Source organism: Balaenoptera acutorostrata, chromosome 12 (genome assembly GCF_949987535.1).
Source record: "Balaenoptera acutorostrata chromosome 12, mBalAcu1.1, whole genome shotgun sequence".
Classification (NCBI taxonomy): Eukaryota; Metazoa; Chordata; class Mammalia; order Artiodactyla; family Balaenopteridae; genus Balaenoptera; species Balaenoptera acutorostrata.
The window spans coordinates 38,013,880-38,032,737 of record NC_080075.1 but is presented as its reverse complement, the minus strand read 5'-3'; positions in this window follow the sequence as shown (position 1 = coordinate 38,032,737).

Genomic DNA, 18,858 nt, shown 5'->3' with positions numbered 1-18,858 from the left:
ACCTTGGTGCTGAGGTTTTCAAACACCCTGACATACAGCTGTGGTGTTTTTTTCCTTCCTCTGTGTGTGTGTGTGGAGGGCTTTTGGCTACCCTTACACCACCTGTCTTCTGCAGCCAGCTCTCCCACAGCCGCAAACCATACTGTTCAAGAACAGTCCTAGTTTACTGTCTTGTCTTAGAAAGAAGAGCTTGGGGGATGGGGGTGGGAATGGAGGGGAGAAAGGAAGTTTTCCTTTTCATTATACCCTCCACTCTGGTTTGAAATTTCCATTGTGTACATGCGTAACTTTTATCTAAATAAGTACATAAAATGATGATAGATCCCCTTGTCTCAAGCCTTCATGGCATTAATATTGGCATGGAAAAGTGCTTGGGATATTTTGTTATGTGAAGAAAAGCAGGTCACAAAACCATATGGCTCCTTTTTGGAGGACACATATACACAGTGAGAGAAGTCTTGATGGATAGGGTCTAAGTGCTGCTTTGGTTAGTGGGATTTTGGATGATTTTAAGTAATTTTTTTGTATTGTATTTCCTGATGTTTCTTCAGTGAACATGCATCACTTGTGTTGTAAAAATAATAATGAGAACATAGTTTACTACCACAGCAATCACAACAAAACTTTGTTCCTGGTTCAAGAAATAGGGTTAAATAACCAAATGAACACTTGAATGCTAAGTGTGTATGGGCTATTTAGAAAACTTTAAATTAAAATTGAATAATAGGCATGACATTTGGAAAGGAGACAAAAAAAAATATGCAACTCTCTCTTCGTAGTTACTATGTGACAGATCTATGAACTGTGGATGTCTGGGAAACTATTCTTTTGTAGTTAATCAACTGGATTTTTTTTTCCAATGCAAATAAGCTTTATTACAGCTGAGAATTCTTGATAAAAACTGACATCAGTTTTACATTAATTCTCACAAAGTTTCCATTGGTGGTTTATTCAATCCCTGTTATGACTGATGTACAAGTTTTTGTCTGTTATTTGGTGTACATAAATATCCAGAGGTTACCATTTACTTCAGATGTGCACTTACTCTATGTAACATGTCTCCTATTATTCTGTTAGGATTCCATTCCTTTTTTCTTTTTTTTTTTTTCTTCTTTTTTTTAATTGAAGTATAGTTGATTTACAATGTTGGGTTAGTTTCAGATGTACAGCAGAGTGATTCAGTTATACATATATATATATATTCTTTTTCAGATTCTTTTCCATTATAGGTTATTACAAGAAATTGAATATAGTTCCCTGTGCTATACAGCAGAACCTTGTTGCTTATCAACTGGATTGGTTTTGATTTGGATTTCTTGCTGTTATTGGTTGAATTGTGTCCCCTCAAAATCTGTATGTCAAAGCCCTAAGCCCTAGTACCTCAGAATGTGAGTGTATGTGGAGACAGGGCTTTTAAAAAGGTAATTAAAGTAAAATGAGGTCGTATGGGTAGGCCCTAATTGAATATGACTGGTGTCCTTATAAGCAGAGGAGATTAGGACATAGACAGCACAGACAGAAGGATGACCACGTGAGGAAACAGCAAGAAGGTGGCCATCTGCCAGTCAAGGAGAGACACCTCAGAAGAAACGAATCCTGTTGATCTTGATCTTGGACTTTTAGCTTCCAGAATTGTGAGAAAATACATTTCTGTTATTTCAGCCACACAGTCTGTGATATTTCATGATGACAGCCCTAGGAAGCTAATATACTTGGGTTTTATGTGACTTGTTTTATTCAGGCCAAAGAGAAGTTGAAGAATAATTTTTACTGGACCCTTACTTGGGCCTGAAATCTGGCAGGAAAATCTCATCAATGTGGGAGTTTAGTCATTGACTACTTGAGGGCTGTTTCTCTTCAAACCTTTGGGGACAGCGACATCTAGTGGTCCTTTCTTTTAGATACCCCTTTCCGAGGTTCTCAGTCTGGCTGCACATAGGAATCACCTGAGGAGATTTTAGAAATCCCGATGTCCAGGTGGCACCACAAATTATACCAGAATCTCTGGGAGTGGGACCCAGGCAGCAGTATTTTTTAAAGCTTCCCACATTAATCCAAAGTGCAGCCAAGGTTGAGAACCAGAGCTTTCAGTGGGTTCCCCTGCTAAGTGGTGAGAACACAGTTCAATGAAAATAATTCTGGGTAGTAAAGATATGACCTCATATCATGATGTAATTTCTCACAATATGAAAATGTTTGTTAATTTATGTACTTATATATTGTTCCTCTGCCTCCAAAGAAGGTAAACTATTCAAGGGATGGGGGACACCATGGTCTGGTTCACCGTTGGGTCCCACGAGTCTGCAACAGTGCTGGGCAGAGTCTGGGCTCATAATAGCTTTTGTGCAATGAATGAACAAAAATATAGCCTGATCTCTGGCTGTGTCGATTGTAAATATGATACTCATGTGATGGAAAACAGCAGTCTCACTTCAGAGTTTAGAACATGTTATATTGGGTTCAGTTCAAAGTGACTCAATGGAATATATAATGGAAGACATCTCTTGGTCTGTCATATAAAACATAGATTGATTTCTTGGAGTCTTTTCCACCTCTGATACTAGGAAAGGATTTTCTGAGGTTCAATTCCGTGGCGAGTTCTCAATGTCTACTAAGTGTTTTAGTTAAAAAAACTTTTAAAACTATTATCTTTTCCTCTGTGCCCCCCTCGCATTGCCTTTAGGCTTAGAAGGTTCTCTGTTATTTCAAAATCAGTTAAATGTTTATTTAAAAGTTTTCTAGTTTTTAGATTGTTTCTTTTTTATTGGCTTAACATATCTGAAATTAATTTTTTGCATATGATTCATAGTGAATATATAAAGATTTTCTTAAATCCAAGAGCTAATCTTGCCCACATGACTTGTGAATACACCATCCCTTTTCCTGATTTGTGATGCTTCCTTTATCCTGAATTAGTCCTTTTATATACTAATGTGAAAGATGTTAGATTGAGGCTTTTCCTGGTAAAGTGAGTGGGAGATAAATCTGCATTGTCTTCAAAGGAAGTCCTTGGGAACCTGCTTCTTGACCATTGGATGTCCTTAAAAAACAGTCAGAAAGGAGAGAAAGAGAAGAACAAGACTGTGTGAAGAGATTTCTTTGGAGAGAACTGTTACTGTGTTCTGGGCCCCCAGCCTCCCTCTTTGGGGAGAGGTGGAGGTGCTTCCTTCTAACCCCCAGCTTGAGACACTGGGAGAACTTTGAAAAGTGCTTCCCATGGAGGAGACCCAGAGGATCAGTGCCAACTCAAGGTAGAATGTGGACACCTACCTGGAAACCTAAGGGGCCAGGGGAGGCTATTTGTCCCCATACCCCAAGGTTGTATAGGGCATAGGATGTGTGAGTGTGTCTCAAGGACTAGATTGGGGGCTGGCTGGAAAGGAAAGAAGAGGTGGGCTTGTTGTGGTTTAAAACACATTCACAAAGTTTTTACTACTTCTCCCTCTGAGAGATGATGCTTAATTCCCCTCTGCTTGAGTGTGGGCTGGACTTAGTGACTTGCTTCTAATGAGTATAGAATATGGTGGAAGTAAAAGTGTGAGACCTTCAAGACTAGGTCATAAAAGGAGTTGTGGCTTCCTCCTTGCTCTCTCTCTAGGGTCACTGGCTCTGGGGGAAGCCAGCTGCCATGTTGTGAAGACGCTCAATCAGCCCTGTGGTTGGGCTGTCAGATAAAATACAGGATGCCCAGTTACATCTGAATTTCAGAGAAAAAAATGAATACTTTTTTAGTTTTAAGTATTTCCCAAATATTACAATGACTGCATACTTGATTTGGAGTTGAGACTTTATTTGGGATTTATAGTGACTTAGGATTGTCTTTGACCTATGAGTGGGCAAAAATACTGGTGGCATTTTCCCCCGAGAAAAGGGGTGATACCTTTCTAAGTAAAACTTGAAGGGATGGTGGGAGACAACAATGATGTTGTTTTTATTGCTGTAATCCAGGCATCTTGCTTGTTCAGTATACTGATTGCATTATGACTGATTTGAGGGTTTTCTTGATTGTTAGGGCTCCCTCTTAAAATGCTCCCTATTAAAATGCTGTGTCTTAATTAGGGCCTTTTTGTTGGTTGCAAATAACAGAACCCTCCTCAAACCAGCTTAAACAGAAAAGAGAATTTACTGTAAGGATACATAAGGTGGCTCTGCTAGTAGGCATTCAATATTTTGGTGTTCTCTCACACATTCAGTACCCTGGGATGTGGTAGGTCTTGGTACATACTTGATATATAAATAAATCAATGAACAAACGAAAGATCCCACTCAGATATTTAAGCCAGCCAGAGGCAGTGTCTCTTTCTCCCAGGCAGGAGTTGTATCAATACAGGTTTGTTTTCACAACTCCATTCCTTTTCACCACTCGCCAGTAAAATGCTGCAGCAAAATCACCCATTATATATACAGTGGAATATTATTCAGCCTTAAAAAGGAGGAAATTCTGTCACATGCTACAACATAGATTATCGAGGACATTATGTTAAATGAAATAAGTCAGTTACAAAAAGACAAATACTGTATGATTCCACTTACGCGAGGTTATCTAAAGTAGTCAGCCTCTTAGAAACAGAAGGTAGAATGATGGTTACTAAGGGCTGTGGGAGGGGGAAAGAGGAAGATGCTGCTTAACGTGTATAGAGTTTCAGTTTTGCAAGGTGAAATGTTCCAGAGATGTGTTGCACAACAATGTGCATATATAGTGAACACTAATGTACTGCACACTTAAAAATGGCTAAGACGGTAATTTTATGTTCTGTATTTTTAACACAATAAAGAAAAAGGTAATTAGTGGGAATTAAAAAAAATTGTCCATGTGGGTTACACCTTCAGAGACTTAGCTGGATTTAGGAGGCAGGGCTCAGGTGGCTTCTCTCTTGCATTGTTTTGTGCTGATTTATGAGAATCTTACCTACTTGTCTCAGAAGGTAACCTTGTTATCAAATTCTGAGACTCCCCATCGGGTCCCCCATGCTGTCTGAACCTCCAGCCCAGCATGGCACTTGGCCGGCCCTGTCCTGCTTCTCCCAGGCTGACATGGAAGGAAGGATAGATGCCCGGAGCCTGGATCACAGCCTGGGATCCAGGGCTTTGGTCCTTAGGCAGCGGGCAGACCCTGAAACAGCAGGAACCAAGGTTCCACTTAGTGGTGTAAACGGTCGCGGTGGGTTTTCTGCATTCTTCTGCAGAGCCTCCTGCTTTTTAATGATGAGACTCCCGAGTTGTGTTCCTGTCTATACAGAGCTGTCTCACTCAGTGCCTTCTGTCAATGTCCACCTGAGCCACAGGCAAATGACTCTCTCCAGCTCTGCAAGGGGCCTTCACATCTAGTTTCTCGCCCCACCAGCCTTCTCTGGCTCCCCTCTGAGTCTGCCTCTTCCCTGGGCCTGCCAGCCAGTTAGCACCTTTGCAGGACAGAAGGCAAGGTCTTAGGAGCCATGCTGGAGAACAGAGGAGGCTGATGCCCTCCCTGCCCTGTCTCCCTTTTCCTCTCCCCGCAGGATTCTCCCCTTTTCTGACAAACCCATCTCAGAGCTGGCTGTGCAACATCCAGGAAGAGTAACCACGCCCCCTTTCTCCTGCTCTCTGCTCCCCGCTTCCTGGGAGGACCCTGTGTTAGGTATGTTTGTTTTTCAGGCAATGTTTAATGTCACATCCCCACACTTTCTTCCTGACTCTTTAGTTTCTTATTACTTTTATAACCAAGGGAAATTAGCCTTGAAGATGTGACTATAAGCTTGGGGGGAAAAAAAGAACTTAAAAAATCGTAAGAGTAGGAAGTGTTCATTGTAAGAATAGTTAGGAAATAGAGATAAGGGAGAGGGAGAAAAATAAACACCAACCATAAAAATGTGCCACCCAGAGATATTCCGAGATCAGCCTGGTCTGCCAAGAACAAGAGCCTGAGAGGAAGCAGGAGCCAGGGACTGGGGACCGAAGCGGGGTAGGGACAGCCAAGAAAAGGATGCGTGTTGGCTCTGGCCACTGCTAAGGGAACCTGGGAGCTTGAGCCACTCCGACTGCTCGAGAGGCCTGGGGTGTAGGAAGTCCATACTGGGACGTTTGTCTGGGAGAAGGGAGGAGAGGCACTTATCCAGTGGCTTTCATCTCCCGCTGTTGGGACATTTGCTCTGTGGGCAAATCACCTTGCCTGTACTTCTAGGTCATGCATGCATGAACACTGAGTGAGAGCTTCAGTGCAAAAACAGAGAAGGAGGACCTTCTCCTGAGTTTGGGCCTGAGTTTGGTGCTGTAGAGACTGGTCTGAGTGGACTAAGAGACAGGTGAGGCCAAGAAAATCTGAAGTGGCACACAAGAGGCATCTGGTATACCTACCATTTCCTTTAGGTATCCAGCAGTTACTCTGAGCCAGGTGCAGTGCAAAGTGTTTTACACAGATTATCTAATTTCATCCTCCTGTAACCCTAGGAGGAAGTCCTGTTATTATCCTGACTGTAGAGGTTAGAAAGTTGAGGTTCAGAAAGGCTAAGTTTGCTCAGATGACCAGTTAAAAAGTGGCAGATCTAGGATCCAAGCCCAAGCTGTCTAAATCTGGTCCCACTCATTTTCCGCCTTTCTAATCAGTGCATGCTGATCAGCTGGGCTTGCCTAGCATCTGATCTGGCTTCAGGTGGGTTGGATTGAGTGATTCTCTGTCTGTCTCTCTATTTAGCCTTCTGTGGTGTCCGCTGCATTTCAAGTCAGCCAACAACCCCCAAAACCATGTGCTTTCCCGCCCATGTCCGGGGGACAGAGATAGAAGGGTTTCCACCTGGCATTCCAAGTTGTCCCCTGATTGGCCCAGCCCAGGTGGCCTGCTTACTCATGAACTGTGATGAGGGGAATGGGATGAGTCAAGGTTGGAGTTGGATCCACTTTCCCTAAATAACGAGCAGAGGAGCAACGGATCCTTGATAATCTGGGCTTGGTTAGGAAGGGGAAGTGGTGGATGGATGCTGGGTAGGCACCCTTTGACCATTTGGACATTCTTTCCTCAGACTTTCAATTTTGAGCAGACCATGCATGAGTGGAAGGAACAGTTGGAAGGGTCATTGAAGAGGTGGTGTGCTGGCCCAAACTCCCTCCTGGGACTCCCTTGTTGAACGTCCTACCTTCTGACCTCCCCTAAGCCTGGTTCTCTGGTCTTCTGTCTAATCTAGAAACAATCCTCTCCTCCCTCCCTGATACTTATTCTTTTAATAAAGTCCTCTTTGCCTCAGTTCATCGGATAAGGTTTTACTGCTTTTCACCCAGAGCCCTGACTGAGTGATGTCAGGGCTCTGAGGACACCCAATAAATTCCACCCTACCTCCCCACCTGGGTCCAGAACAATCAGAAATATGGCCAAGAGTATAAACAGAGGCCATAACGTCTTATTTATTGCAGATAAATGAAAAGTTGGAGATGTAATTTAGTGTGAGGGCCACATGGGGCTACAAACTGAACCCCAGAATTGGACAGATGTAGCCAACCAGGCACAGATGGCAGTGGGCTGGGTGAGACTCCTGGCTCAGCAGGCAGTGGAGACTGTGTGCTCACTGCAGCCAGATCACTCCCAGGAGTAAGAAGGGAGAGCAAGCCAAGTAGACCTCTGTTATTCTTCTCAGACTTACCAACCAGATAAATCACTCCTTCCCTGGAGATGGAATGAATTAAAGGGAATTGAGAGAGACCTGGAGATTTTACTGATAGTCCCTCCTCAAGGAAACCTGCAGTGGAGAAGAGGTATTCTCTCCTAACAGAGATGTAGCATCTCCCGGTTATTTCTACCCATCCATCCATCCATCCATCCACCCACCTATCCACCTGTTTACCCATCCACTCATCCATTCATCCATCTACCCATCTACCCATCTACCCATCTACCCATCCACCCATCCACTCATCCATCCATCCACCTACCCATCTATCCATCCATCCATCCACCCAGCCCTTCATTCATACACCATCCATCCATCCACCCCACCCCCATTCATCCATTTATCCATCCACTTCCTCATTCATCTACCCCCCATCCACCCAGCTCCCACCCACCCACCTTCCATCCATCCATCCATCCATCCACCCACTCCCTCATCCATCCACTCACCTGTTCATCTATCCACCCCCACCCAACCCCCTCCACCCACCCTCATCCACCCACCCTCCATCCATTGACCCATCCACTCCTCCATTCATCTATCCATCCATCCACCCGCCCCCTCATTCATCTATCTATCTATCTCACAAAAATGGACTCATACTGTTTATCCTATTTGTACTTCCTTTCCTCCTCTAACAATATGTTACGAATATTACTCTATATCAGTAGAGTAATTGTCACATTTCTTTAAGTAGCTACCTGGTATTCCATTGTTTGATTTGTCATAATTTATTAAATAATTTCCAATTTTGAATATTTAGGCACTTTCCAAATTTTCACCATTAAAAATTATGTCCATGTCTTTGATTACATCCCTGATGTTTTCCTTAGAATATATTCATATATTATTATTATATAATTATGAGACTATTAATTTTCGAAGTGATTATTGAGTCAAAAGAAATGCATATTTTAAGGGTTTTAATGTACTTCCTGAATTTCTTTGCAGAAACATTGTGTTAAATTATATTTTTACCAGTAACATGTGAGAAAATCTCTGCCCATTTAAAAAAATCTTATCTCACGGGAAAAACTTATTGCTTTAATTTGCACTTCTTGATTAATAAAGTTGACTATTATTTATGTATTCATATATTTATCATTCATTTTCCTGCTTTTATCTCTTTTACTTTTATGGTGCTGTTTCTTTAAAAAAATTTTTTTTTTTGACTGCATTGGGTCTTCGTTGCTGCACGCAGGCTTACTCTAGTTGTGACGAGTGGGTGCTACTCTTCGTTGCAGTGCGCGGGCTCTAGGGCTCTCACTGCGGTGGCTTCTCTTGTTGTGGAACACAAGCTCTAGGCTCATGGGCTTCAGTAGTTGCAGCATGTGGACTCAGTAGTTTCGGCACGTGGGCTCTAGAGCGCAGGCTCAGTAGTTGTGGCGCACAGGCTTTGTTGCTCTGTGGCATGTGGGATCTTCCTGGACCAGGGCTCAAACCCATGTCGCCTGCACTGGCAGGGGGGATTCTTCACCACTGCACCACCAGGGAAGTCCCTCTTTTTCTAATGAGTAAACAGGTCTATGTATGTTAAGGACATTAACCTATTGCTTGTCAAATATGTTGCAAGTATACACAAGTATACACTTGTGGTGTATATTTGAATTTTATTTAATATCTTTGACCTTAAAATGAACTTGCATATGGCCTAGAAGTTTTCTCCTTTATAATTCTCATCTTTGATATTGTGTCTGTGGGGTCTATAGTTTTAAAATTAATTAATTATTTTTTTATTTAAAAAATTTTTATTAATTTTTATTTTTTTGGCCAAGCCACACAGCTTGTGGGACTTTAGCTCCCTGACCAGGGCTTGAACCCAGGCCCTCGGCAGTGAGAGTGCAGAGTCCTAGAGTCCTAACCACTGGACGGAAGGGGAATTCCCTATAGTTTTTTTAAAAGAGGATATCAAATCTCTATGAAGCTCTAAATATGGGGCAGTATTCTTTGTCTGAATACCTTGTACCTTTGCCCATCAGATAATTTCTCTTCCACAGCTTTCATAAACATTTTTGTTTTCCTTTAGGAAAGCATCCTTGAAATCTACAAGTTAGCACTGTCATTTAGCACTGACTATATAAACACTGTTTGCACAATTCTCCCTCTCAGTTCTCTATATTCCTGATTTAAAACTGATCATCAACTGAGGATGTAATAAGGAGTTTAAACATTAATTTTCCAATAAGGTATTAAGTGAAGCACCCTACACTCAGGCAGTTTATAAATTCATTCGTTTAACTGCATAAAGCAACAGATTCTCTGACCCCTGCTCAGGGGGAGAATTATGGGTTCAGATCCCAAGCTAGAAATTGCCAGGGCTATCATGAAGCTATTTTCTCCTTTTGCTAACAATTATCAGCACTTCCCACACAGAAATCAGTGGGAACCAGGTACTGGAAAGAGGACAGTGGACACTTCGCTGAGGCTAATATTTTCTCACAACTATTTTGATTAACTCCAGTGATCCTGTAAATTAGTTACTATATTGTCATTGAGGCCTTCGAACTGGATCCTATGAAATATCCTTGGGATTTTTTCACTGTCCTTTAGTTTCTATTATGTCTACAGTTTTCAAAGATGGTTATTGTAAAAGGATATCCTGTGGGGATGTCTCTGCCTTCCTCATAAAGTTCCAGAGATGCCACCAGACATGTCTTGGTGTACCTGAAGTCCCCAGGTTCCCCAAAGGCAGGGGTGTGGTTTCAAAAGAGGCCAGGGATGCATTTTTTTTCTTTTCTTTCAGGGGTTTCCAAATAGCCATCTCAGAAAGATCCCGTGGGTAGTCTACTTTTATATAAGCCTTCCTTGCAAGCTTCCTTGGAGGAAATTCACATTTACTTTTATATTTACTTTTAAGGAAGTTGTTCTATTTCCAGGTCTTGACATAATGCACTTTACATCTTACATATCAGAGCCCTCTGTGGCATTTCCAGGCTTGACTGGAAATCTGGACTTTTTCTCTTAATTGCTTAATAAACAGCACAGCTCCACTGATAAGTGCATCAGAGCCACAGAACTGAGGACTGGAAAGGGATCTTCAGGGTTATCTTGGGCAGCTCTGGGGGAGGGGATGGAGTGAACACCTGTAAGGGCCATGAGGCTCCAAGTCCAGGTAGAGGCTATAGTAAGACCTGGGGCTTGGGGAGGTGATGATATGTACAGTCTGCAATGGTGTGTGTGTGTGTGTGTGTGTGTGTGTGTCTGTGTGTGTGTGTGTGTGTGTGTGTGTGTGTGTGTGTGTTGGGTGAGTGGTACAGTGGTGGGTGTCTAGAGTATTCAGTGTATTAGCTTCCTTTTGCTGCTGTAGCAAATGACCTCGAACTTAGTGGCTTAGCACAACACAAATTTCTTCTCTTACGGTTATGGAAGTCAGAAGTCCTAAAATCAAGCTTTTGACAGTTCTGGAGATCAGAAGTTTAAAATCAAGGTGTCAGCTGGGCTGTGTTCCTTCTGGAGGATCTAGGGAAGAAGCTGTTTCCTAGCCTTTTCATGCTTCTAGAAGCTTGAAATGAATTGGCATGAATTCAAGCATGAATTGGCTTGTAGCCTCCCTCCATCTTCAAAGCTGGCAGAATAGCAACTTCAAATCTTTCTGATTCTCTGACCTCTGCTTCTGTCATCACATCTTCTCTGACTCTGATACTCCTGCTTTCCTCTTATAAAGATCCTTGTGACTACACTGAGCCCACCCGGATAATCTGGACCCTTAACTATCACATCTGCAAAGTCTCTTGCTATGTAAGGTTACATAAGCATAGGTTCTAACACAATTACAGGGATTATGATGTGATCATCTTTGGGGACCGTTATGCTGTCTTCCACATTCAGTGTGACAGATTTTCTCCACCTTTTGCTTTATTGCAAAGATCCTTGGAGAAATGAGGATGAGGATGATGGTGATGATTTATAACACCTTCCATGAGATGGTGATATACCATTTATAAAACACTTGCAACTTATTTCAATTTCACTGAATTTCAACTAAAGTGTAGTTGGAAGAGCACTAGGACCTTGAATCAAGAGCTCTGATTTCATCACTTGACATCCGTATGACCTTCAGACAACTTATTTAAGTTGTCTCAGTATTGAGGCTCAGTATTCCCATCTGTAAATTGGGGGAATGTTGTGATCAGTGGGAAAAATTAGATAGATTCTGGGCAAATTGAGAATCTTGGAGTGTCTTGTGGGAGAATTTCATTTGGGATGATGCTTTCCAACTCTTCACAGTCTAGGATGAATTTACAAACTTGTCCAGAAAGTTTTCGTTCTGTTTCTCACTCTCTATTTGTATTAGTTCCGACTGTCTGAAAAGCAGACACCAAGATGGGATTAGACATTCATGAGATTTATTGGAGAAAATGCTTATGGGGGGGAAATGAGGAGGGGGTGGAGGCGGTTGGGAGAGCCATCAGGCACAGTGCAGATCTCACCCCCGAGGAGCAAAGAGCCAGGTGGTGGGAGCTGGGTGTTGCTGGAGGAGGAGAGTCGTTCAGGGTGAGATGGGTTGGAATCTTATTGTTGAGGGCCTTGAACTGGAGCATCAATTATCAGAACTGGTTATTGGCAGAGCAGTAACTCAATCCCAGCTGTCTTTTAGAAGGTTGTCCTAGGAGAGAGAGGACGGTGGGTTAGAATGAGAGAGAGCACAGCCAGGACACCATCTAGGGGCCGCTGTAACCTTCCTTGAGTGGGTAGTGTTAAGGGTCTGGACCAGGCTAGTGGCAATGAGAATGGAAAGGAAAGAATAGCCATGTGTAATTATTCATCCCAAAGAAATAAATTTCTTTATTCCTCCCTGCCAAATATCAATAGAACCATCTGACTGTGTTAAATCAGTTTTGATTGTTGAGCGACCAGGAGATGTTTAACATGCGGTTAAATGACTATTGTGAGGAATGGTGTTTATTTTGCAAATATTGACCCCATCCCAATGTCAGCTGATCTGCACCAACTCCAGTCAGCACCCCATTCGTCTCCTTCCTCTTCTCTCTTCCTGTCCCCTCCCCTCCTTTCCCCTCCCCTCCTTTCCCCTCCCTTCCTTTCCCCTCCCCTCCTTTCCCCTCCCCTCTCCTATTTCTTTCCCATCAGACCTAAGAACTCAATGTAATTTATGTTAGGAACAGGAATGGTCTGGGCATTCTCCCATTCTTTGATAGCAGATAACTCATCAACGGTGAGTTATGTTGACTTGCATCTTTTTGAATTTATCATAACATCTGAAGTTCCTGATGATTTATTAAAACAAAAAGCCAGGAGGAGTAAAGGAAATGTAGGTTTAAAAGTTGATCACTCTTGCTGCTGATTTGACTTGAGGATGTTTGACCTTGAATATACTTGTTTGTGAGAAGTGTCCTTAGGCAAAACTGACGGCCTGATGGTGACTTACGATAAACAGCACGGGGGTCTTGACAGGTGGATAAAATGTAGCAGCAGAGCGCACCTGGAGTCCAGGCAGATGTCTATTGTATGCTGTCATCAGTTGGTTTTTTTTTTAATTTAATTTAATTTATTTATTTATTATTTATGGTTGTGTTGGATCTTCGTTTCTGTGCAAGGGCTTTCTCTAGTTGCAGCAAGTGGGGGCCACTCTTCATCGCGGTGCGTGGGCCTCTCACTATCGTGGCCTCTCTTGTTGCGGAGCACCGGCTCCAGACGCACGGGCTCAGTAGTTGTGGCTCACGGGGCCAGTCGCTCCGCGGCATGTGGGATCTTCCCAGACCAGGGCTCGAACCCGTGTCCCCTGCATTGGCAGGCAGTTTCTCAACCACTGCGCCACCAGGGAAGCCCCCTGTCATCAGTTTTGGAGCCTGTTTTGCATACTCCAGAACCCCTAGTTGCTGGGCCGAGTTTCAAAGTAGGATTCTAGTCATTGGGCTGGAAAAATCTGGGTAAGGCCTCGTTCTAGGGAGAATTCACATCACTAAGAGAGGGTGCAGGAGGAGTGAACAAAATATAGGCCAGGAGCTGAGGTTCAAGGTCAGAGCTACAATAGGAGTGCTGGTGAGGGCCCCCCATGTTGGACTCTTGAGTTTCTTGTGTCTGAGTTTAGGCTTTGACTGGGATACTGAGACAGGACTAGCCCTGCAGGTGGGGGATCAAGGACTCCAGTGGGGAGGAAAAAGATGGGAGCTAGTCAGGAGCAGGGTCACCCAGGTCGGGGATTCTCATCAGTAGGGCTGGCCTGGGGTCCAAGAATTTGCATTTCTAACATGATCCCAGGTGATGTTGATGCTGTGTCCTGGGCCCACACTTTGAGTGCAGTGTTTCTCCCTCTTTACTGTGCATTTCAATCACCTGGGGAGTTTTTAAAACTATGGATGCCTGTGTCCTACCTTCAGAGATTCTGATTTAATTGGTCTGTCGTCTCTGGACTTTAAAATCACTGCTTTAGACTCTGATAGACTCTGACCACATGGTTTTTTAAACAAAATTTTCTCTAAAATTTACTTATAGTGAAATTCATTCTTTTTGATATTCAGTTCAATGAGTTTTGACAAATGTGTAGTCATATAACCACCATCACAGTCAAGCTATGGTCCTATCACTCCTTGAATTCCTTCATGCTGTCCCTTTGAAGTCAACTCCTGTCTCACCCTTAACCCCTGGCAATCGATGATCTCTTCTTTGACTCTGCAATTTTGCCTTTCCCAGGATGTCTAAATCTAAATGGAATCATATAGTAAGATGCCTTTTGAGTCTGGCTTCTTTCATGTAGCATAGTGCATTTGAGATTCATTAATAGTTTGTTCCTTTTTATTGCTGAGTAGTAGTCTACTGTATAGATATACCACAGTTTGTTTGAATATACAAGCTAAAGGATATTAGGGTTGTTTATAGTTTTTGGTAATTATGAGTAAAGCTTCTATAAACTTTCATGTACAGATTTTTGTTTGACTGTAAGTGTTCATTTCTCTAGAAATGGGATTTCTGAGTATGTATATGTTTAATTTTATAAGTAACTGCCAAACTGTTTTCCAAAATGGCTGTACCATTTATGCATTCCTGCCAGAAATGTATGAAGGTTCCATGGCTCCAAATCCTTGGTAGTACTTAGTATTGCCAGATTATGGGGGAGGGGAACATTCTAATAGGTGTATAGTATCTTATTGTGGTTTTAATTTGCATGTCCCTAATGAATGATGATGTTGAGCACACTTTCATCTGCTTATGTGCTATAAGTATCTTTGATCTATTTTTTCCTTTAATCCTATCAGTTTTTGGTACATGTATTTTGATGCTCTGTTGTTAGGTACATAAACATTTAGAATTTTTATGTCTTCTTAGAAAATTGACCCTCTTATCATTATGTCATGTCTTCTCTTCGTCTTTGGTAAATGTCCATGTTCTGAAGTCTACTTTTTCTGATATTAATATAGCCATTCCAGCTTTTTAAAAATTAATATTTGCATGGTATATATTGACCCATCATTTTAACTTTAACACATCTATATAATTACATTTAAATAAGTTTTTGTTATATAGCATATTGTTGGGTCTTTACAAAAAACCCAGCCTGACAATCTTTATCTTTTTTTTTTTTTAACATCTTTATTGGAGTATAATTGCTTTACAATGTTGTGTTAGTTTCGGCTGTATAACAAAGTGAATCAGCTATACATATACATATGTCCCCATATCTCCTCCCTCTTGCATCTCCCTCCCTCCCACCCTCCCTATCCCACCCCTCTATGTGGTCACAAAGCACCGAGCTGATCTCCCTGTGCTACGTGGCTGCTTCTGACCAGCTATCTGTCTTACATTTGGTAGTGTATATATGTCCATGCCATGCTCTCACTTCATCTCAGCTTACCCTTCCCCCTCCCCGTGTCCTCAAGTCCATTCTCTATGTCTGTGTCTTTATTCCTGTCCTGCCCCTAGGTTCTTCAGAACCATTTTTTTTTTTTAGACTCCATATATATGTGTTAGCATACGGTATTCTTTTTTTATAATTTAATATTTATTTATTTGTTTTTAAAATTTTTGGCTGTATTGAGTCTTTGTTGCTGTGTGTGGGCTTTCTCTAATAGTGAGTGGGGGCTATTCTACATTGCGGTATGCGGGCTTCTCATTGTCATGGCTTCTCTTGTTGCAGAGCACGGGCTCTAGGCGTGCAGACTTCGGTAGTTGTGGCATGTGGGCTCTAGAGCGCAGACTCAGTAGTTGTGGCTCATGGACTTAGTTGCTGTGCGGCATGTGGGATCGTCCCGGGCCAGGGATCGAACCCATGTCGCCTGAATTGGCACGCGGATTCTTAACCACTCTGCCACCAGGGAAGCCCCTAGCATATGGTATTTATTTTTCTCTTCCTGACTTACTTCACTCTGTATGACAGTCTTTAGGTCCATCCATCTCACTACAAATAACTCAATTTCGTTTCTTTTTATGGCTGAGTAATATTCCATTGTATATATGTGTCACAGCTTCTTTATCCATTCATGTGTTGGTGGACACTTAGGTTGCTTCCGTGCCCTGGCTATTGTAAATAGAGCTGCAGTGAACATTGTGGTACATGACTCTTTTTGAATTATGGTTTTCTCAGGGTATATGCCCAGTAGTGGGATTGCTGGGTCGTATGGTAGTTCTATTTTTAGTTTTTTAAGGAACCTCCATACTGTTCACCATAGTGGCTGTATCAATTTACATTCCCACCAACAGTGCAAGAGCATTCCCTTTACCCCACACCCTCTCCAGCATTTATTGTTCGTAGACTTTCTGATGATGGCCATTCTGACCGGTGTGAGGTGATACCTCATTGTAGTTTTGATTTGCATTTCTCTAATGATTAGTGATGTTGAGCATCCTTTCATGTGTTTGTTGGCAATCTGTATATCTTCTTTGGAGAAATGTCTGTTTAGGTCTTCTGCCCATTTTTGGATTGGGTTCTTTCTTTTTTTGATATTGAGCTGCATGAGCTGCATGTAAATTTTGGAGATTAATCCTTTGTCAATTGCTTCATTTACAAATATTTTCCCCCATTCTGAGGGTTGTCTTTTCATCTTGTTTATGGTTTCCTTTGCTGTGCAAAAGCTTTTAAGTTTCATTAGGTCCCATTTGTTTATTTTTGTTTTTATTTCCATTTCTCTAGGAGGTGGGTCAAAAAGGATTTTGCTGTGATTTATGTCATAGAGTGTTCTGCATATGTTTTCCTCTAAGAGTTTTATAGTGTCTGGCCTTACATTTAGGTCTTTAATCCATTTTGAGTTTATTTTTGTGTATGGTGTTAGGGAGTGTTCTAATTTCATTCTTTTACATGGAGCTGTCCAGTTTTCACAGCACCACTTATTGTAGAGGCTGTCTTTTCTCCATTGTATATTCTTGCCTCCTTTATCAAAGATAAGGTGACCATATGTGTGTGGGTTTATCTCTAGGCTTTCTATCCTGTTCCATTGATCTATAATTCTGTTTTTGTGCCAGTACCATACTGTCTTGATTACTGTAGCTTTGTAGTATAGTCTGAAATCAGGGTGCCTGATTCCTCCAGCTCCATTTTTCTTTCTCAAGATTGCTTTGGCTATTTGGGGTCTTTTGTGTTTCCATAAAAATTGTGAAATTTTTGGTTCTAGTTCTGTGAAAAATGCCATTGGTAGTTTGATAAGGATTGTATTGAATCTGTAGATTACTTTGGGTAGTATAGTCATTTTCACAGTGTTGATTCTTCCAATCCAAGAACATGGTATATCTCTCCATCTGTTTGTATCATTTTTAATTTCTTTCATCAGTGTCTTATAGTTTTCTGCATACAGGTCTTTTGTCTCCTTAGGTAGGTTTATTCCTAGGTATTTTATTCTTTTGTTGCAATGGTAAATGGGAGTGTTTCCTTAATTTCTCTTTCAGATTTTTCATCATTAGTGTATAGGAATGCAAGAGATTTCTGTGCATTAATTTTGTATCCTGCTACTTTACCAAATTCGTTGATTAGCTCTAGTAGTTTTCTGGTAGCGTCTTTAGGATTCTCTATGTATAGTATCATGTCATCTGCAAACAGTGACAGTTTTACTTCTTCTTTTCTGATTTGGATCCCTTTTATTTCTTTTTCTTCTCTAATTGCTGTGGCTAAAACTTCCAAAACTGTGTTGAATAAGGGTGGTGAGAGTGGGCAACCTTGTCTTGTTCCTGATCTTAGTGGAAATGGTTTCAGTTTTTCACCATTGAGAACGATGTTGGCTGTGGGTTTGTCATATATGGTCTTTATTATGTTGAGGTAAGATCCCTCTATGCCTACTTTCTGGAGGGTTTTTTATCATAAATGGGTGTTGAATTTTGTCGAAAGCTTTTTCTACATCTATTGAGATGATCATATGGTTTTTCTCCTTCAATTTGTTAATATGGTTTATTACATTGATTGTTAGCATATATTGAAGAATCCTTGCATTCCTGGGATAAACCCCACTTGATCATGGTGTATGATCCTGTTAATGTGCTGTTGGGTTCTGTTTGCTAGTATTTTGTTGAGGAGTTTTGCATCTATATTCATCAGTGATATTGGCCTGTAGTTTTCTTTTTTTGTGGCATCTTTGTCTGGTTTTGGTATCAGGGTGATGGTGGCCTCGTAGAATGAGTTTGGGAGTGTTCCTCCCTCTGCTATATTTTGGAAGAGTTTGAGAAGGATAGGTGTTAGCTCTTCTCTAAATGTTTGATGGAATTCGCTTGTGAAGCCATCTGGTCCTGGGCTTTTGTTTGTTGGAAGATTTTTAGTCACAGTTTCCATTTCAGTGCTTGTGATTTGTCTGTTTATATTTTCTATTTCTTCCTGGTTCAGTCTCAGAAGGTTGTGCTTTTCTAAGAATTTGTCCATTTCTTCCAGGTTGTCCATTTTATTGGCATATAGTTGCTTGTAGTAATCTCTCATGATCCTTTGTATTTCTGCAGTGTCAGTTGTTACTTCTCCTTTTTCATTTCTAATTCTATTGCTTTGAGTCTCCTCCCTTTTTTTCTTGGTGAGTCTGGCTAATGGTTTATCAATTTTGTTTATCTTCTCAAGGAACCAGCTTTTAGTTTTATTGATCTTTGCTATTGTTTCCTTCATTTCTTTTTCATTTATTTGTGATCTGAACTTTATGATTTCTTTCCTTCTACTAACTTCGGGGTTTTTTTGTTCTTCTTTCTCTAATTGCTTTAGGTGTAAGGTTAGGTTGTTTATTTGAGATTTTTTTGTTTCTTGAGGTAAGATTGTATTGTTATAAACTTCCCTCTTAGGACTGCTTTGGCTTCATCCCATAGA